This window comes from Pinus tabuliformis, chromosome 3_1 (assembly GCF_031772625.1).
Source record: "Pinus tabuliformis cultivar Carrire ecotype Pingquan chromosome 3_1, CPIR1, whole genome shotgun sequence".
Lineage (NCBI taxonomy): Eukaryota > Viridiplantae > Streptophyta > Pinopsida > Pinales > Pinaceae > Pinus > Pinus tabuliformis.
The window spans coordinates 629807569-629830286 of record NC_142301.1 but is presented as its reverse complement, the minus strand read 5'-3'; positions in this window follow the sequence as shown (position 1 = coordinate 629830286).

The window sequence follows — 22718 nt, the reverse complement described above, 5'->3', positions numbered from 1 at the left end:
CCTTAAAACCTCACCATTTACAAGGACAATGACTATGAGCAAGTTTAATACAAATTTGGCCAAGATGGAAGAATGAAATGAAACACTTTAGAAGGAATATGCGTAGTTAGAAGCATATATCAATCAAAAGTTACTAGGATGTTCTTCGAGAAGATCAAATAGAACTAAGGAACTTGGTCAACAGAAATCACATAGAATTAAAAGACCAATTCACTAAACTATGGAACCTCATAATAAATCGTGTCAAATCACAAAACACATTTAGTCTAGAAAAAAATGCTTTTGAAAATTCTTACTCACGTAACTTGCCTCACATACCAAACCCAAAAATAAATGTACCTTGGACCCCACCTAATACTCCAAATCCATAGTTAAATATACATACTCATGGCATGATGATACATAACCAATACCAACCATATATCCAAGAAATCTTAACATCTCCTCCACGAGCAAAACTAGACTGTCAAAATTCAATGATAACAAGAAAAGAGTGCGGCGTGGTTCAACAATGTTGAAGAATGATTTGAGATCTATAACATATATACTGATGATGAAAATATTAGATACAAATCCATGCAACTGCAATGGGATGCACACTAGTACATGTGGTGGAAAAAAATAACATATGTAATAAGTTAGAACAAATTTATGGATGAATTATTTAAACGATTTCAAGGCATCAAAGAAGACGACTTTTTTCACAAAACTCACTAAGTTGTTGTCATGTCCCCATGTTTTGTGAGTGCAAAATTCACTAAGGAGTTGTGATAATTTTGGAGATATGAAATAGAAAGGAGAAAATATTATTTTGTGGGATAAAAGTGGAAATTATTATTTTAATGGATGGTGGAAAAAAAATAATATTTTATTGGAACGAAGACAAATTATTATTTTATTCAAATGGTTGCGAAAAAGGGAAAAGAGCCCTGACCAATAAAAATAATAAGGAAAAAAGGGAGGATTTAGAAGCTTGAGGGAGGATCCATGAAGAATTATAAGAGGAGGAACTCAATTAAAAACCATTATATCTTATCATTTCTATTTGACATCTAAACTTGAATTCTCTTGAGTTATTCAGCTAAGACAATTAGTGCTACTTAGCACAAAGGATTACTAGGGAGAAATTCCACCTCAATCTTTGAAGAAATTTGAGTGTCTCCCTAGAAAGGTTTTGGGGGAGTCTATTTCAGGACTTCCATTAGAGTTTATTGCAGAAAATTCAGACAGAAATTTGTTATTTTCTGGGAGCAGAAGACAAACCCTAGAGGTTATTGGAAACAACACCTTTCTATTACAGGTTTCGAGTATTTGTAGGAGATTTTATACTGGTTAGAGGAGGAGTTTGGCACCAATTTTCAAAATTGTTCTTGTTTCTTTTGGTTGAGTTGAAGTTTCTCTTATAGAGCATGTGTAGGGGTTGGAGAAGAGAGTTTTTGTTGGTGTTTGGTGTTGGTATTTGCTGGGAGTTTTTAATTGGGAGTGATAGTTATTTTCCAGAGGATATTTATGCATAAGCTCTCAGTCATTTACTGTAGGTTTTTATCATTTCTCAATAGTTCGCCTCTAGTTGGGTGCAAAGCTGTGTAGCTCGAAATTCACTCTATTTTGGGCATTTCGGGTCAGCTAGAATTAGCCCAAACAATTTATGGGTTTTGTTGGTTTGGGCATCAGTATCCTATAGCTAATTTTAGAGAATTTTATGGGCAATATTCAAGCTAGAATTGTGCATTCCTATTGTAGGGCATATTGTTGGTTAGCTGGGTAGTTTACATCACATTATGGGTTCAATTTTCACTTGGAGTTAAGACAAATCATTTTTATGCTTTTACGGGTTTGGTGTGAGGAGCTTTGGATTAAATTTTCATAAATTTATGAGTACTTTCGAGCACATAAATTCCAGTTGTTCTCTAACAGCAACAACAACATCAACAATATCTTTTGGTTAATTCACATTTTTTTTGGTTTTCAAGATCAACTAGAATCAGCCCAAGATTTTTCTGGGCTTGGTAGATTTCAGTGAGAGAAGCCTCGAGTTAATTTTACAGAAATTTTGGAGTAGATTTGAGGGCATAAATCATAGTTCACCTCCAGCAGCAGTAACAGTAGAATTTCTGGGCAATAATTCATAGGTGCATCTTATGTATTTCTAAACTATTTTGGAGGCCCAATTTATTATTATAGCAGATTTTCTGTGGTTGTCACTGCAGTTATTTATATCAAGAGATTTATATGTAATTGCGCTAGTAAATAATTAAAGCTGCTCAATTCTCCATTTTTTGTGTTATTTAAAATTCTTACATTTATGGGTTTATTTGGAAATATTATTTTTCTTTGCTGCAATTCATGGTTCTTATTTTGTAATTGCTTGGAGAAATTTATGATAGAAATTTCCCAATAAATTAGGAAAATTTATAAAATGGGATATTACAGTGGTATCAGAGCATGGTCTTGGCTAGGTATGGGGAAGATAGCAAGATCATGGAGGTGTAGGCATCCATGCATAATGATTGGTGAAATTTATGGATGTTACAATGGTGCAAAAGGGGAGGAGTACACAGGGAATCATGGAGGATATCCTCAGAAACAATGAGGAGATGATAGAGATGTTAGCCCAATTGTGTGTTAGTAAGGGAATAAAACCAAGTTATCCTCATCCTTATAAAAGAGGCACTAGAGGTGTGCATACCATGGGAATGAATCCACTCACTCCATGTGGGAAAATTCAGTAGAATATGAGCACCAGACCTCTTCAAGAGGAGTGGACATGATGAGAGCAGTTAGATGATGGGGTCAAGAGGAGATCTTACTCCAGATCGTGGGGGCTAGGGCATAGGTACACTGATAGCGAGCTTGAGGAGGAGTTAAGAAGGAGACTTAGGGCACACAATATTGTGAGGAGCATGTGGATACACCCAATGTGACACAGGAGCCACCCTTGTTAGAGTTTCCTTTGGTAGCCCCAATTGACACATTGGTGGAGAAAATTGAGGATACACCCATTGATGAGGTGCCAGGGGACACATAGTTACCCACCATTGATGAGGTGCCAAGAGACACATAGGTACCTAGAGTTGTCACCAAGTTTATAGATGTTAGATTCCCACATCAGTTTCATCAGCTCCAAGTCAACTTTGTAGCATTAAAAAAGAAGGCCACAAATTCGAGAGACCATTCTGCAATAGAATGAGGAGCTAGATGGAATTAGAACAGTTTTTATCGAGACATCGAAAAGGCTAACTCACATTAGAGAAAAGTTAGATTAATTAATGGTATAGTTAGAGGAGTACACATTAGAGTGTTGGAGTAGCCCTCTTTAGGCATACATAGGTGAGGTTGATAGCATTGTTAAGTTACCTCTACACATTGGAGAGAGAGAGAGGCACAGTTATCAAGATAGATCTCATGTGTTGAATAGGATTGTGAGATGATACAACATGAGTTGCACAAGGCGGAGCATCCATAAATGGGAGTTGTTCCATGTATGGGTGTATGTGCATTCAATCCCTCTCTTAGGGTTGGATGACGAGAGATATTGAGTTGGTATCTAGTGGAGCTAGTTAGGTTCCTTGATATATCCATGGATACGAGCATAGTCTAGAAGGCATCATAGGTTACTAGAGGAGTTTGAGTGCCATACTGTTATTGGGATCCAGGTGGGATTCCTTACCACAACATGGGTTTGGTTAGTGGTGGCATTAACAGTGTGATGGATTTGGTGATCGAGCACCCACACACTTTCATATCTCTATCAACATTAGTGACAATATGGTTTGACAGGGGCGCAGATAGCTTTTATGAGATTTCTTGGGATATTGATTATGTGTGGGGTCATTGGGTGATTATCCCACTATGGCAGGAGCTAGTAGGAGGTATAATTGGTAGGCCACCAGATAAGGCATTGCATGGATACAATTCTCTCTTACTGGTATATTGGACACAAGAGATACTAAGGATATGCACATGAGTAGTGTCAATTTTGTTAGCCTATGGGTAGTTAAACCGTTCATGTTTGTTAGGGAAGGTGAGGAGATATGGCTCACATTGTGGAGGGCTTACTGGCAGCGTGGTAGATGCATTGATACATAAGGGGTGCCATATGGTACAAGGTGGTAGGATACTGAGCGTTGGTATCCAATGGCACAGAAAGTTGTGTTGTGGAGTTCAGTGCTATGCTTAGGAGTGCAGGCGTGCATATTTATGGACAATAGAGCATGATGATGCACAACACGTTGTTGGAGTGTTTCCACCAAAGATATATTCTTACAAGGACATCAGACACACCATTGGGTTGGGAACACCCATATTTGGAGAGCTATTTAATCATAGAGCTGACAATGAGCTTATGTTTATCACTCTCCAACATTGCACACTGAGATAGGGGACTTGACTATCATTTCTTGATTCTCTCATCATGAGCAACATGACCTAGGGGGTTCATCTAAGAAAGATGGACATGACATGGTGCATCAGGAGAGAGGCATTCCAACCATGGCATATGGTCAGGGTGTGAGTTGGTAGGTGTAGGATTAGGGATGGTATGATCTATTGCAGGGGTAACATGTGCTCCACCTTGAGCCCACATTTAGGGAGATGCATGACACCTATTGGAAAATAATTCCAATATGTATCAGGAGCATTAATAGTGGTTGATGGACCCATCTTGTTGGTAGATGTTTAGACTCTAGACAATTTTGGGAAGCACCAACAAGAGGCAAGATAACAGATCTCGTAATGTGGTATGGTAGGCGCAGGGAAGTATTGCATGCACCAGATTGATCTAGGGTGCATGGAGTACACATATTGATTACATGCAAGGACCCAAGACGTGGAACAAGTTGGTGCTAGTAGTTTTCATGACTATGCTACAACGGATATGGCTATGGGATCCAGGGATTCGGTTAGATGGTTTGTCACTCTATTTCGTGACGAGTGGGATCACGACACAGAGTGACCCAGCTCACTCTTAGTTTGACATATGGGGGAGCACCATGGCCTTTATCACGTGGCAAGCCAATTTTCCTTGTTTTCGCTTTGGATCAAGATTGGCAATAGATGGGTAGACATTGATATCATGGAGATGCTAGGGAAGGATGAACATGTACTTCACAAAATTTTTTCCGTCATGTTCCAGGAGAGGAGGATACATTCTATGCACGATTAGTTGTTTATCATAGTCATAGTGGCGCAACATCAGCATGGTGGCACCCTTCTAATACTGGCATGGGATCCAAGCATCATAAGATTTCATGGTTTAGCTAGCCTCAAGGGTGGTTTGGCTCATATAAGGGGAGATCATTCAAATCTTCCATTGGGTTTTAGTGGTTTGTGGTTGGCATGGCGGACTTCACTGGCAAGGGAGGATGATCAGGGGGAGCTGATGTGAGTGAGAATTCATCTCCGCAAGGGTTGGATTGTATCTTTAGGAGCCTACTCTTGAAGTACATGAGATTGACTACTCAGTAGGGTAAGTTTACATCGATTTTTTTAGGATTTTATATTATCATGATGCTCTACTCATGGATAGTATGCAGAGGACTTCTAGGGCTTATACATGGTTGGAAAATGGGTGGAGCAAGGGATGTTTCATGTTTTTAAGAATGGCTTGGGATCTTGGTATCAAGAGACTCCTTTATGACAAGATAGCGCATGAGACAAGGATGACTCAGTGGCACATTTGAGACCCTAGTATTGTTTGCAATGATAGCTTTGGTCAGCAAATAGTAATGGGAGCTTGTTAAGGCATTGCTTGAGGACAAGAATTTTTTATTGAGTGCAAAATTCACTAGGGATTTTTGCCAATTTTGGAGATATTAAATAAAAAGGAGAAAATATTATTTTGTGGGAGAAAAACGGAAATTAATATTTTAATGGAGAATGGTGAGAAAACAATATTTTATTAGAAAAGGGAGGTAAATTATTATTTTAATGGAGAATGGCAGAAAAGTAATATTCTATTAGAGAATGGAAGACAATATTATTTTATAAACACTAATTTGGTATTCAAATAAAATCACAGATGCATATAATAGTATCACAGACCAGATTTTGTTGAACAAAATAGATTTTCTCAAAACATCCTTATATATTCAAAATTGATTAATATAATGGATAGATAATATAAATCTCCTTTAGTACATATTCATCCGAGAACACAGTCTCAAAATCAACACCACAAAAATCTACAAGCTTTTATCTTCTCTAGGTCAACTACCACACCTTCCTCTTCAATGATATGACCCAAATAATGAATCTAGCATTGGTGAAATGATCATTTGATCATCTTGGTATAGTTGAGGATCCTTCAACATTTGGGACACCATCACCAATTGATATTCTTGATATTCTTTATATTTTCAGTAAAAAAGGATGTCATACAAATATACAATGACAAACTAATCCAAATAATTCTAAAAATGCCATTCATAAGGCACATAAAAACATCTAGTGCATTGGATAGCCTAATTGGCACCATTACGAACCCGTAATGACCATATCATGCTATGAATGTTATCTTGTTGATGTCCTCCTCCTTAATCCTCGCCTAATGGTACCCTAATCTTATACCAACCTTATATCAACCTTGGAGAATACCTTATCCCCTCTCATTTGATCAAATAAGTAATTTATTATTGGGAAAGGATACATTTTATTCATTGTCACCTTTGTAATACTACTTGAAATCAAAGAAAAACAGAGATGTACCATATTTCCTCTCAAAAAAGAGCATCAAGACACCCAAGGTGGCACAGTTGGGAATATGTACTCAATCTTTAAAAGATAGTCTAGTTGCATTTGCAATTCCTTAGGTTAGGGTGTTCTCACCATGTATGATGCCTTGGATAGTATGGAAACTCTAGGTAACAAATAAATGGAGAAATCAATATCCCTTTTATGTGGTATTCCTAGAATTTCAACGAACAGATCCTCAAATTCCTTGAGTACCAACTTCTTCAATGCTTGGTCGGACCAGCCACTAAATCAAACAATGAATCACTGTGATATATCATATAGGAGTTGTTAGGCTTCATAGCTTCATTTTTGGTGATATGATGAAACTTTCTCTTCAATTTAATAAATTAGGGATGAGACATAAAGACTTTGAATTGAAATCAACATTATATATCAATCTAAAATGGGTCCAAATAAGTGTCAGATATCAAAATGGTTACCGTATTTTGAAATAATATGAAAATTAGGATGCGAATAAAATAATATTTAATAATAATAGTAATATAAGAAAACAAGTTTTAGTGAAAGGTTTGCTTCACCTTTATTTGATATTAAATTGTTACTTCACTCACTCAGTGAATTAAGTAATAATAATAATAAATGAAACATAAGTTTTAGCCAAAAAAAATTGTTTCTACTTTATCTCATTTTGTATAAGTCATAGTTATAATATTATAAAAAAAAAGTGAATATATTACATTCAAAATAGTGAATTAGTCAATTTTTTAATCTCTTATTTTGAAAAAATTCAATCCCCTTAAATTATAAATTCAAGATCAACTATATAATTCTAAATATGAACAAACATGTGTTATATATATAGAAAATTGTAAAATAAAATTATTTCCATCCGCCATTCTTAAACAATCAAACCCGAAGTAAAATGAAAAGAAAATTTAATTTAAGATAATTAAAAAAAAAAAAAAATCATGTAAACTCAAATTTTCTAAAAACGAAATAACACATAATTTTAAAAAAACTAAAAAACCTAAAAAATAAAATAAAAATCTTTACATTTCACATAACATATTCATATACAAAATAAAATAAAATAAATTTATTTAACAAAATTATATATTTCATTCCCACCATAGTAAATAAACTATATGAAATTAGTTGAAATCATTAAATATTATATTCACAATTCAATCCTATAAAAAGAAATCAAATAATTCAATCATCTAGCAAAATTAGTCCACAACATTAATAATACATGCAAAAAAACCTTAATTTTGAATTACATCATTTTTCCTCTATAAGTTCTCGTACTTTCTCCTTTCAATTACATAGATCTATACAAATTACATAGAATCCCTTTGACATTTCACATACTTTCCCAACCTCGTGTGAAACGTTGACATTTCACATTTCACATATTTGTGGATTGCAATGTAAATGTTTCTTTTGAGATGTTGGGTGCTTTTTCCAAGTTACGTGGTGTATATATTATATAATGAAATTGCCTTGAATTTTGTTTGCGGCATAATAATGTTGTACAAACACCTTTTTTATTATTATTAATAATGGATTGTCTTTTAAAATTATTAATATTTTAAAAAATATATTGAATATAAAAATGCATTAACAAAAATTGATTTAGAGATGTAATTTAGCCATATTATTTTTGGTAGTGACAATCACAATCAAACATAAAATCATTAGATTAAAATTAGCATTAAATCCGTATTATATCCGTATTTAAAAATTAAAAAATCAAATATGAAATCAGTAGGTTAAAATTAACATTGGAGGAGGCCGTTAGTGACCACACATTAGGCACAGGGAAGTATTGCATGCACCAAATTGATCTAGGGTGCATGGAGTACATATATTGATTACATCTAAGGACCCAAGACGTGGAACGAGTTGGTGCCAGTAGTTTTCATGACTATGCTACAACGGATATGGCTATGAGATCCAGGGATATGGTTAGATGGTTGGTCACTCTATTTCGTGATGAGTGGGATCAAGACACAGAGTGACCCAGCTCACTCTTAGTTTGACATATGGGGGAGCACCATGGCCTTTATCACGTGGCAAGCCAATTTTCCTTGTTTTCGCTTTGGATCAAGATTAGCAATAGATGGGTAGACATTGATATCATGGAGATGCCAGGGAAGGATGAGTATGTACTTCACAAATTTTTTTTTTCATGTTCCGGGAGAGGAGGATACATTCTATGCATGATTAATTGTTTATCATAGTCATAGTGGCGCAACATCAGCATGGTGGCACCCTTCTGAGACTGGCATGGGATCCAAGCATCACAAGATTTCATGGTTTAGCTAGCCTCAAGGGTGGTTTGGTTTGTACAAGGGGAGATCATTCAGATCTTCCATTGGGTTTTAGTGGTTTGTGGTTGGCATAGGGGACTTCACTAGCATGCCAGCATGATCAGGGGGAGCTCATGCGAGTGAGAATTCATCTTCGTAGGGGTTGGATTGTATCTTTAGGAGCCTACTCTTGAAGTACATGAGATTGACTACTCAATAGGGCAAGCTTACACTGATTTTCTTAGGATTTTATATTATCGTGATGCTCTACTCATGGATAGTATGCAGAGGACTTCTAGGGGTTATACATGGTTGGAAAATGGGTGGAGCAAGGGATGTTTCATGTTTTTAAGAATGGCTTGGGATCTTGGTATCAAGAGACTCCTTTATGACAAGATAGCGCATGAGACAAGGATGACTTAGTGGCACATTTGAGACCCTAGTATTGTTTGCAATGATAGTTTTGGTCAGCAAATAGTGATGGGAGCTTGTTAAGGCATTGCTTGAGGACAAGAATTTTTTATTGAGTGCAAAATTCACTAAGGATTTTTGCCAATTTTGGAGATATTAAATAAAAAGGAGAAAATATTATTTTGTGGGAGAAAAAAGGAAATTAATATTTTAATGGAGAATGGTGAGAAAATAATATTTTATTAGAAAAGGGAGGTAAATTATTATTTTAATGGAGAATGGCATAAAAGTAATATTCTATTAGAGAATGGAAGACAATATTATTTTATAAACACTAACTTGGTATTCAAATAAAATCACAGATGCATATAATAGTATCACAGACCATATTTTGTTAAACAAAATAGGTTTTCTCAAAATATCCTTATATATTCAAAATTGATTAATATAACAGATAGATAATATAAATCTCGTTTAGTACATATTCATTCGACAACACAATCACAAAATCAACACCACATAAATCTGCAAGCTTTTATCTTCTGTGGGTCAACTACCACACCTTCCTCTTAGATGATATGACCCAGATAATGAATCTAGTTTTGGTGAAATCATCATTTGATCATCTTGGTATAGTTGAGGATCCTTCAACATTTGGGAGACCATCGCCAATTGATATTCTTGATCTTCTTTATATTTTCAGTAAAAAAGGATGTCATACAAATATACAATGACAAACTAATCCAAATAATTCCAAAAATGCCATTCATAAGGCACATAAAAACATCTAGTGCATTGGATAGCCCAAATGGCACCATTACGAACCCATAATGACCATATCATGCTTTGAATGTTATCTTGTTGATGTCCTCCTCCTTAATCCTTGCCTAATGGTACCCTAATCTTATGTCAACCTTGGAGAACACCTTAACCCCTCTCATTTTATCAAATAAGTAATTTATTCTTGGGAAAGGATACATTTTATTCATTGTCACCTTTGTAATACTACTTGAAATCAGAGAAAAACTTTGATGTACCATATTTCCTCTCCAAAAAGAGCATCAAGACACCGCAAGGTGGCACACTTGGGAATATGTACTTGATCTTCAGAAGATAGTCTAGTTGCATTTGCAATTCCTTAGGTTAGGGTGTTCTCACCATGTATGATGCCTTGGATAGTATGGAAACTCTAGGTAACAAATAAATGGAGAAATCAATATCCCTCTTATGTGGTATTCCTAGAATTTCAACAAACAGATCCTCAAATTCGTTAAGTACCAACTTCTTCAATGCTTGGTGGGACTAGCCACTAAATCAAACAATGAATCACTGTGATATATCATATAGGAGTTGTTAGGCTTCATAGCTTCATTTTTGGTGATATGATGAAACTTTTTGTTCAATTTAATAAATTAGGGATGGGACATAAAGACATTCAATTGAAATCAACATTATATATCAATCTAAAATGGGTCCAGATAAGTGTCAAATATCAAAATAGTTACCATATTTTGAAATAATATGAAAATTAGGATGCTCATAAAATAATATTTAATAATAATAGTAATATAAGAAAACAAGTTTTAGTGAAATGTTTGCTTCACCTTTATTTGATATTAAATTGTTACTTCACTCACTTAGTGGATTAAGCAATAATAATAATAAATGAAACATAAGTTTAGCCAAAAAAAAAAAAAAATGTTTCTACTTTATCGCACTTTGTATAAGTCATAGTTATAATATTATAAAAAGAAAGTGAATATATTACATTCAAAATAGTGAATTAGTCAATTTTTTAATCTTTTATTTTGAAAAAATCCAATCCCCTTAAATTATAAATTCAAGATCGACTATATAACTCTAAATATGAACAAACATGTGTTATATATATAGAAAATTATAAAATAAAATTATTTCCATCCACCATTCTTAAACAATCAAACGTGAAGTAAAATGAAAAGAAAATTTAATTTAAGATAATTAAAAAAAAATCATGTAAACTCAAATTTTCTAAAAACGAGATAACACATAATTTTAAAAAACTAAAAAACCTAAAAAAAATAAAATAAAAATCTTTACATTTCACATGCTCCCTTACGGACCACCAGCGGGTTATTTCAGGTGGCGTGGTTTTCCTTGATAACAGTGATGTGTCAACTGACATTCGCGGATAGCAGCCAGAGATGGCTGTCCTCACTGTTGGTTTGACAAACTGAGTTTGATAGGTTTTTCCACCTTTTGAAAAAAAAAAAAAAACATATTCATATAAAAAAATAAAATAAAATAAATTTATTTAACAAAATTATATATTTCATTCCCACAATAGTAAATAAACTATATGAAATTAGTTGAAATCATTAAATATTATATTCACAATTCAATCATGAAAGAAGAACCCATAATGACCATATCATGCTTTGAATGTTATCTTGGGTTTTTTTTTATTACATAGTACTAGACATAGACTTATCGGTCTATGGCCATTATTCTATTTTTATTACATAGTACTAAACATAAAACATAACAGAGTATTGTTATTACATAGTACTAGACATAGACTTATCAGTCTATGGCCATTATTCTATTTTTTATTTTTATTGTGGACTTCAGATCTGCAGCCTGTAGGCGCCAAGTGAGTTAAGGGAAGCGTCTGTCGCAGTTCCAAACAACCCCACAATCGCGCCAAGTGCATTAGCATCAATCTGAAACGGAGTTCCAACCTCTGGCCCGCATGGTCCGAGTTTCCTCTTATTGGTTTGAAAAGTCAGAGACGTAATATCTCCCGCCGGACCCAGGTAGCCAGTTATTTTAACTAGGTATTCGGAAGGAAAATCCAGAATATACTACAACCACATTCAGCGAGGTAGACTTTAAGTGCATTTTATACTGTCATTTTGTGATTACTTTTCTTTTAGTTTTCATTGCAAGGCATTTTATTGACGGGCCTTGTCACCTTGATTTCATTCAAGTGTATTTATGACTTTTTTTTCTTTCGTAATCCCCAATTTTCTAAGACTTGAGAACCAACGGCTTAATATATAGTATCCACAAGACCTAATGCTATAACTGAGTGCTTTTCCAAAAAGTGTTAAGGCCAACCTCTTGTGCAATCCAAAATCCATATGGTTCTTAAACTTGTTATAGCTACTTACCTAAATATATTTTCAATCCAGATAACATTCCACTAGTGCCTCCATCTAGGGATGTAGATGATCCCTATAATTTCCCTCTCAAGGAATATGTATATATTTATCAATTTGAATATTCCTTTGATCCAAATACTCCTTTAGATTATGATATCTCTTTTTCTCATGATAGAAGTGAATATTTATGTTCCAATCCAAATAAATTTTGGCGTCAATTCCAAAATCCAAGATCATATTTGCAAGTTGTGGTGGGGTCTACACTAGATACTTCCATACCCAGATACCTTCACCACCAGATTACCATACCACTAGATTACTAATGTGTAGCAAATAAACTCTTGTTCTCATAAATTAACACCCGCTTTGAAACCTTTACATTAAACCTTTACAAAGAGCTATGTCAATAGGTGGATCAACTCTCCATAAACCCCAAAATTGGAACCTTGCACAGAACCTTAACTGATGCAAATTACCATAATGTTTCTTCTATTGTGTGAAAAAAGGATTCCATCTCCTTTGATCGCTCTACAATGATTAATTCTTCCCACAGCAATGAAGAACTCGTCATTCATGTTGGCTAATCTATTTCCCATTCAACTAAATCAACAAGTTTATTCTAAATCCAATTCAAACCTTCAACGATTTACATAGGGATAAAAAAACTACTAAGATATGAGAATTGATCACAAATTTTCTTTATTGAACCTCACTCTATACACGAATTCCTTCCATAATTCCTTTTTTGACCATATCAACCTTAAGTCAGCCAAATTTGACATTAAAGGCCCATTATAGCCTTTTGGATATACTTAACCTTCCTGACTTACTCAATTCGATCTACCTCACTATCCTCTTGTATTCAAAAAGATTAATTATATATAATAAGGATGTTCGTGTGTTTTCCTTACTTTTCGTGGGTTTTATCCCACTTCAATACTAAGTCACCCACATCGAAACTCCTCATCCTAACAAATTTCTTATCGAACCAGTGCTTAATACGAATTTGATGTATGGAAAATATTTCTTTAGCTTTGAGCTTTTCTTCCTCAAGTTTTAGCAAATCATTTATCTTGCTTTGAACCAGAAGACATGGTATGCCTTGGGACTCTTAGGAGAGATGCAAGGCTAGAAGATATAAGTTTGGAGGCAAGATAGCTTATTTACCATATACCAGGAAGTACGGTGAGGTTTTGAGGGAAGACTTAGGAGTCCCATGGTCAACCCATAATGTGTTCACCAAAGCACTGTGTCAGTTCCTTTGCTCAATGAGAGCAATTTTCTTAATAATGTGAATGATAATTTTGTTTGTTGATTCTTCTAAACCATTTCCCTGTGGGTAATAATTTGATGCATGCTTTAGTATGATACCATTTTCTAATGAGAACTCGTAAAGTTTCAACGAAGAAAAATAAGTCACATTATCAAAGATAAGAGACGTTGGAACACCAAACCTAGTTATAATGTTTTGTTTTAGGAATTGGATGGCTTCTTAGTCATTAACTTGTCTTAAAGGAACTCCTCCTGTCCATCGAGTAAAATAATATGTCATTGTCAAAATGTATTGGTGTTGCATTGACGAATGTGGAAATATTTCTCCAATAACGTCTAGTCACCATTGTTATAATGGTTCCTCAACTACTACTGGTAGTAGTGGGGTGGCTAATTTTCTATCTCATCCAGCACATCTCTGACAAGTTGGGCACTTACAAGCATAAGCATGAGCGCCCTTGAATAAGTTGGGCTAATAATAACCAACCCTCATTAATTTATGTGCAATTGTATCATCGTCATAGTGACCATTAATCGGTCCGTCCCGCAAATCTCTTAACACCTTTTATGTATCTTGAGGCTCTAGGCATCTTAACAAAACTCCATTATAGTGCTTTCTGAAAATCACTCCATGAACAAGCTGATAAGATAGAGCTTTAAGGTGGAATTCCCTCTTTTATTTGTTTGATAAATGTGTGGGAAATGTGTTGAGATCTAAGAATTGTCATATATCTAAATACCATGGTGTTGTTGAGCTTGTCTGGGGAACTTGTTCAAAGCTATAGATCTCTATTTCCTACTCTCATCCTTAAAAATCTTGTTCTGCGACATCTCTCGCTTCGGCTGTAAGTTGAAAGAGGTCATGACCCTTAATAATATGAAATGGTTTAAACTCCAGATCATATTCTTGTAAACAATTCATCTAAATTTCCCTCTTCTCACCCAACTCTTGTTGCACAAAGAGCATCCTAATTGTTAGCTGAGGCACATATACAACCGTGTGAGACTGAAGGAGATAGGGATTGAAATGCTTGACTGCCTTATATATAGCATAATCTTGTTTATCGACGGCATGATAGTTTAGTTTTGACCCATTTAAGCCTACACTCATGAAATAAATAGGTTGTTCCTTTCCTTCAACATCGTTCTGCATCAATATGGTTGCAATAAGTGAATCTAAAGTGAAAGTGTAAAGCAGGAAATCCTTGCCATAATCAGGACTAAACAATGCAGGCATGTCAATAATAGTTTTCTTAATATGAGAAAAAACATCCTTCTCTTTTTTGTCCCATTTATAGATTGCACCTTTCTTTATCATCTCTTACAATGGTTTAACTCGCTGAGCATAGTCAGAGATGAAATTGCACAGGAAATTAATCTTCCCTAAGAATATTGCATAGCCTTCTTGTTTACAGGGAATGAGAATCGGGTTATAGCTTTGAACCATTCTGGATCAAACTTGATTATACTCTTGGCAATGATGTGTCCTACGAGAGTGCCCTCTAACACACTAAATATGCTTTTCTTGGGATTGAGAGAGATACCATACTTATGACATCTCTCAAATATTTGTTTCAGATGATGCGCATGGTTTGATATTCTTTTAGAGAATACAATTACATCATCCATATAAACTACCACACTTTGGCCAATCAAGCATGCGCTTAAAGGCACATGTTCCCCACTTGGTCCTAAAAGTGGTTTTGAGGAAGTCTAGTTTTGCCACTAGGACCCGATTGTAGCCAGACAAACCATCTAGCAGTGAGAACATCTCAGACCCAGATACTATTTGGAGGATTTGTTCCATGGATGGCACCATATAATTATCATTGTCTGATGCCCATTTGAGATTGTGAAATTCGACACATAACCTTATCTCACTAGACTTCTTCCTGACAGGGACCAACTTTGAAATCCAAGTAGAATGTCAGACCTTAAAAATGATTAGAGCATCCAGTAGTTTCCTTAATTCCTTTTGGATTAGAGGGTCTAGCATTAGATGAACTTTCCTTAGCTTTTGCTGAAATGGTTTCACCTCTTCTTTAATAGGAATGACATGATGGATAATATGAGTATCATATGTCTTCAAATCATCATAATTCCATGCAAACACATATTAGTACTATTTGAAAAGGCGAATAAATGATTGTCATTCTTGTGGAAAGAAACATGTACTAAGGATTACATATTTTATATTATCTTGGGTTCCTAGGTTGACTTGTTCAAATGCCAACTTTGAACTTTGATTCTTAGTATTAACTGGTACTCTAAACTAGTTTTTCAAGTCATATAATTTTTCCAGGGACACTACACCTTTAGGCATAGTATTACCCTTCACTACATCTGTTGCTTCATGAAAAGCCTTATCATGCTCATCTTCTTCGATGAACACATAGTTGAACATGTCTGCATTAGCCATAAAATGCAGTATCTATTGGTCATCATTGAAAACACAAAAATTAGTTACATTATCAGGCATAGATGGTTTATATAAAATCTCTATAGAAAAACCATTTCTCAAAGGCGACATTTAACGATTGCATTAGCTAATGTATCAGTTGCGACATTTCTAATTCTAGGAATATCAATATTATTAAAATATTTTAAATAAGTAATAATTCACCATACCTCCTATTGGTATTTTTTTTAAACTTGGTGAGACACAATGGATAGTATTTTGTACCTCATGAGTAACCACTTCTAAGTCACCAATTACCTTGAGGAGTTCTACGTTTAGGTCGATTTCTTTCTTTAACCCAAGGAAAATTTCTTCATATTCAACAATATTATTTGTGCACTCGAACTCCAAATGACATGACAAGATGTACTTCTTGTTATGTGGGTCTATGAGAATGCAACTACCTCTAGATTCATCCTACATTTTTGAACCATCAAAGTATAAACTTCAAATATTGTCAACTACTAAATTGGTTCCTACACTATTATTATTATATACATTATATTACAAGATTCATTAGCACTAGTTGGAGTGCAAGGAAGGTGCTCCAACTGTGTATCTAGTGGGATGGGTGATGGTTGTGCTTGATAAAACCCATGATCAATTTCCAAGAAAAAATTTCCAAATATTATGTCTACAAAGCCAATAGACTCGTTATGACCCTCAAGTGGTGTCACATTATATTTCATGTAGGTTTCACTTTCCACTCAAATATGGTTGTTTCTTCCATTATATGGAAGCCATAAGTGTGACCAATTGGTTGCAAAATACCCTTGCAATTTACTAGACCAAACTCTACTTAGGAGTATGCTATAGTCTTCACGGATGTCCATAATTACAATTCTAATGCATTGATGTACTCGGTGGTTTGATGACAAGTAGATAATAACATTCTTGAGTTCACCAATGGCCTGGACAAATGATCTATCTAGATGAATGATTTGTGCATCGATTTTATCCCATTTAGCATTAATTCTTTTAGAAATATATAATGGCATTACATTCAGAGATGCACCTGAATCAACCAAACAATTATGGAAATTGTAATTAAAGATTTCAAAGATTAGCAAAAATGGGGGGGCAATATTGTTAGAATATAAAGTTACAATGTTAACCACAGATTTGAGAGTTTTAGGAGACTTACCAGACACCTTTTGAGAATTAGAAGCTTTGTCACCTGTTGAAGATTGTTAAAAGGCTTAGATAGGCAACTCTCACTAGCTTGTTATCTTTGTGAGCTCAAAGAAGAAAATGTTAACACGAGATATTTTCAAGTCTTCCACATATTATGATCAATAGCTTCATTTTTAGTTGGCAGTGGTGTAGTGCCTAGAGGTGTATCTTTATTAGAAACTTCCAAAGTGATAGAATTTGTTTTACTACTAGCAAAAGTGTTCTTAGAAGCGACAACATTTACAGACTTGTTTTGTGTGTTCTGACCAAGATTGGTCAGTGGTGAGATCCTTCTTAACAATTTCTTTTTCAGTTCTTGTCTTGTCACTTCATGTTCATAAATGGGCCCTTTGCTCCTCAAATTATAACGACTAGTTTGTTTTTGAGGGGAGCCTCACTTTGAGGTGGTTCTTCAACACTTTTCTTGTCAGCACTGATAATTAAATTGAAGGTAGTAACTAAATGTCTGATACTTGTACTTTCCTCATTTGTTGTAGGCTCATTTTTTTCTTCTATATATTCAGATTTCTCATCTTCTAGTAAAGTATCAACAATATGGGCTGCCAAAGCTTTCATTTGTGGTTCCACTATGGGAATGTTTCCTTTGAATGACATTCTTGATGAAAGGAGAAATAGTCATCCATGCCAATACTTTAAATATTCAACACAACATTTGATCTTTGGACAAAGTTAGTTAGTTTATTATTTTTATTCCTTCTAAATAAGAAAGAATTAGGGGGCTTGCTACGTGCAGAATCCTCATTTTAATTTCTATTTAATTCTGAGAATTCATTAGTGAGTGGTTTTAAATATTTATTCAAGCTTTCAACATAAACATAATACTTTTCTCTAGTCTTACTTCTAGAAGGTTTATATTTCTTTATAGTCTCCTTAGAGTCTTTAGATTCATCATCATCAGTAATAAGTCCAATGGCACGCAAGTCTTTCTCCAGGGTGATTGCTTTTGTAAAGTTTAAATCCATTGTCTCTTTTTCAACTCTCTTAACAAAAGCATAAACGTCTGTTGGCAAGGCATCTGTATAATAATCTGTTGACACCTAATCATCAGGATTGGGTGAATAACTGAAATTGATGTAAATAAATAATAGAAAATATGAAGAGTCACCAGGAGATGAAATGAACAGTCTCTCTCTCATGTATATAATAAAGACCAGCCTGAATGAATATCATGAATTGATTTAAGGAGTTACCTCCTGGTCTGATATGGTATCATAGCCAATGCCATTTTTGGCTTCCCTCTTTAATTTGTAACTCCTATTCTGCCTATGTTCTAAATTCTTTGCAGATTGACATCTCTCTCATATCCCCTGCGACTCATTATTATTCTGCTGATTCTGGCACCCTCCACAACCATCAAGCCTACCAGTGCTGCCTTCTCTACTACGCTGCTCCTATCGCTGCTCCACCTGCATACAAAATGCTCAACCTTTATGCGCTCTCCCCACTAGTTACCATACCCAATATATATGGTATCGTAACTATGATATATCAACAGTTACGAATGCCGCTTCTTTCTATTGAAACTCCTGCCACTCTCTGCTACACGATCCCTATGGTCATTTTTTTCCTCTGTCTTTATTCTTTCTTTGCGTTGATGACTGTTGATGGTTGCTGTGTTAAGGCATAACAAGCTAGCCCTTGTTGCATTGAACTATATGAAGGCTGTGGTATGCATAGTGCTACGATGATTGTAGATCAGAATGGCATTGCAGTGAGCATGGATCTGTTATCTGCATTGGAATGGTGATTACATATGTGTTGTTCTATATGCATTGGTTTTCTATGGCCATGAGCTTTGATAGAGTGGCTGGGTTGGCATGAATACTGCAGAGTTTCATGAAAGCAGCAACTCGATTTGTGACATTCAGTTGTTGGAATGAAGATTGGTCAAAACCTAGAAGTCATGTTAGACCTGTGCATTAATGGACCTGTGTGTTAATGACCGATGCTGCTATGCGTTGAGTTTTGTTTGAGGTATACTGACATTATCCGTGGAATATATGTGTTAGAGACTACATTATGTGATTAAACAATTTCTTTTGGACAACCCAAAATCATGACTATGGTGTTTAATTCAAACTTGTTGTGTGCTCCCGTTTTGAAGACCGTGTGTGAGACGAAGATCATGTGTGCGATCAGTATTGTTTCCGGAATACAATATATGTTGTATGATATTGATAATGGTGCAGTGAGCGTACTATAAGATTTATGCATTAAAAATGGTGCGATTAGAGGTTCTTTTTTAATGTCGAGGGCATGAATGCTTGATATATCATATGAAAGAAGGTTGAAAATACAATGGTATGTGATGGTATGTCATATATTATGATACGAATGGTGATATTCTATATGGATAGAATATAGCTTTGCTCTTTGTATATTAAATAAATTTCTTACCTAATCAAGAAGGAAGAATAAGGCTGCAATATTTTGAAGCACATAGTATTTCTTTTAATAATGCATTCAATCATATTTATTGTTGGAGTAGTTCTCACTGGCAAGGAGAACTATCCTGAGTTGGTCCTAAAAGTGGTTTTGAGGAAGTCTAGTTTTGCCACTAGGACTCGATTGTAGCCAAAAAAACCATCTAGCACTGAGAACATTTCAGACCGAGATACTATTTGGAGGATTTGTTCCATGGATGGCACCATATAATTATCATTGTTTGATGCCCATTTGAGATTGTGAAATTTGACACATAACCTTATCTCGCTGGACTTCTTCCTGACAGGGACCAACTTTGAAATCCAAGTAGAATGTCAGACCTTAAAAATGATTAGAGCATCCAGTAGTTTCCTTAATTCCTTTTGGATTAGAGGGTCTAGCATTAGATGAACTTTCCTTAGCTTTTGCTGAAATGGTTTCACCTCTTCTTTAATAAGAATGACATGATGGATAATATGAGTATCATATGTCTTCAAATCATCATAATTCCATGCAAACACATATTAGTACTATTTGAAAAGGCGAATAAATGATTGTCATTCTTGTGGAAAGCAACATGTACTAAGGTTTACATATTTTATATTATCTTGGGTTCCTAGGTTGACTTGTTCAAATGCCAACTTTGAACTTTGATTCTTAGTATTAACTAGTACTCTAAACTAGTTTTTCAGGTCATATAATTTTTCCAGGGACAGTACACCTTTAGGCATAGTATTACCCTTCACTACATCTGTTGCTTCATGAAAAGCCTTATCATGCTCATCTTCTTCGATGACCGCATAGTTGAACACGTCCGCATTAGCCATAAAATGCAGTGTCTATTGGTCATCATTGAAAACACAAAAATTAGTTATATTATCAGGCATAGATGGTTTATATAAAATCTCTATAGAAAAACCATTTATCAAAGGCGACATTCTAACGACTGCATTAGCTAATGTATCAATTGCGACATTTCTAATTCTAGGAATATAAATATTATTAAAATATTTTAAATAAGTAATAATTCACCATACCTCCTATTGGTATTCTTTTAAACTTGGTGAGACACAATGGATAGTATTTTGTACCTCGTGAGTAACCACTTCTAAGTCACCAATTACCTTGAGGAGTTCTACATTTAGGTTGATGGCTTTCCTTAACCCAAGGAAAATTTCTTCATATTTGGCAATATTATTTGTGCACTCAAACTCCAAATGACATGACAAGATGTACTTCTTGTTATGTGGGTCTATGAGAATGCAACTACCTCTAGATTCATCCTACATTTTTGAACCATCAAAGTATAAGCTTCAAATATTGTCAGCTACTAAATTGGTTCCTACACTATTATTATTATATACATTATATTATAAGATTCATTAGCACCAGTTGGAGTGCAAGGAAGGAGCTCCAACTGTGTATCTAGTGGGATGGGTGATGGTTGTGCTTGATAAAACCCATGATCAATTGCCATGAAACAATTTCCAAATATTATGTTTGCAAAGCCAACAAACTCATTATGGTCGTCAAGTGGTGTCACATTATATTTCATGTAGGTTTCACTTTCCACTCAAATATGGTTGTTTCTTCCATTATATGGAAGACATAAGTGTGACCAATTGGTTGCAAAATACCCTTGCAATTTACTAGACCAAACTCTACTTAGGAGTATGCTATAGTCTTCACGGATGTCCATAATTACAATTCTAATGCACTAATGTACCTGGTGGTTTGATGACAAGTAGATAACAACATTCTTGAGTTCACCAATGGCCTAGACAAGTGATCTGTCTAGATGAATGATTTGTGCATCGGTTTTATCCCATTTAGCATTAATTCTCGTAGAAATATATAATGGCATTACATTCACAGATGCACCTGAATCAACCAAACAATTATGGAAATTGTAATTAAAGATTTCAAAGATTAGCAAAACTGGGGGGAATATTGTTAGAATATAAAGTTACAATGTTAACCACAGATTTGAGAGTTTTAGGAGACTTACCAGACATCTTTTGAGAATTAGAAGCTTTGTCACTTGCTAAAGATTGTTAAAAGGCTTAGATAGGAAACTCTCACTAGCTTGTTATCTTTGTGAGCTCAAAGATGAAAATGTTAACACGAGATATTTTGAAGTCTTCCACATATTATGATCAATAGCTTCATTTTTAGTTGGCAGTGGTGTAGTGCCTAGAGGTGTATCTTTATTAGAAACTTCCAAAGTGAGAATTGTTTTTTTACTACTAGCAAAAGTGTTCTTAGAAGCGACAACATTTATAGCCTTGTTTTGTGCGTTCTAACCAAGATTGGTTGGTGGTGAGATCCTTCTTAACAATTTCTTTTTTAGTTCTTGTCTTGTCACTTCTTGTTCATAAATGGGCCCTTTGCTTCTCAAATTATAATGACTAGTTTGTTTCTGAGGGGAGCACTGATAATTAAATTGAAGGTAGTAACTAAATGTCTGATACTTGTACTTTCATCATCTGTTGTAGGCTCATTTTTTTCTTCTATCTATTCAGATTGCTCATCTTCTAGTAAAATATCAACAATATGGGCTGCCAGAGCATTCATGTGTGGTTCCACTATGGGAATGTTTCCTTTGAATGACATTCCTAATGAAAGGAGAAATAGTCATCGATGCCAATACTTTAAATATTCAACACAACATTTGATCTTTGGACAAACTTAGTTAGTTTATTATTGTTATTCCTTCTAAATAAGAAAGAATTAGGGGGCTTGCTATGTGTAGAATCCTCACTTTAATTTCTCTTTAATTCTGAGAATTCATTAGTGAGTGGTTTTAAATAT